This window comes from Physella acuta, unplaced genomic scaffold, assembly GCF_028476545.2.
Source record: "Physella acuta isolate Inbredline_101_S28 unplaced genomic scaffold, ASM2847654v3 ptg001120l, whole genome shotgun sequence".
NCBI classification, from domain to species: Eukaryota; Metazoa; Mollusca; class Gastropoda; family Physidae; genus Physella; species Physella acuta.
The window spans coordinates 290,892-291,522 of record NW_026732637.1 but is presented as its reverse complement, the minus strand read 5'-3'; positions in this window follow the sequence as shown (position 1 = coordinate 291,522).

The window sequence follows — 631 nt, the reverse complement described above, 5'->3', positions numbered from 1 at the left end:
AAAGTAATTTTACCCCTATGTAATGTCTTTTTAGCGCAATTTCCATTCTGGAGAAATGCGTTTATTAACTCGTCATTTCTGGAAATGGATGGATGAATGAATGGATGAATGTATGAATGTATGGATGAATGTGTGTCCGGGCTTTAAGTCGTATCTCCTCCTCAACGAAGCAATATCGATGACTAGTTCCAAAAGCAATTATGTTAAGCAAGTTACGAGGATGAACATAGGCCATAAAAATTACGGGTTTCTTTCATGGATTTCCCGGAAAAGCCAAAAAACCTCGAAAAAATGCAGTTTTTGGCCCATATCTCGGCAACCAGACCACTAAGCGACTCGAAACATGTACCAATCGATTTCTGCCATAATTTAGAACAATATTGCCGAAGAAAGTTTTCAAAAATATCCTTTCGTTCGGTCACAAAAAAAAAATTGAATTAATTAATATTTGGACCGAATTAGTAGGCATTTTTTCCAACCACACCACACGCGTCATCACGTTCAATAGCTGCGCCATCGCGTTCCATGGCTGCGCCATCACGTTCAGTAAGCGCGCAATGGTTTTTAGTCATGTAACTCTATTGTAAATAAAACATGTAAAATACTGAAAAAAATTAATAAAAAACGTTTT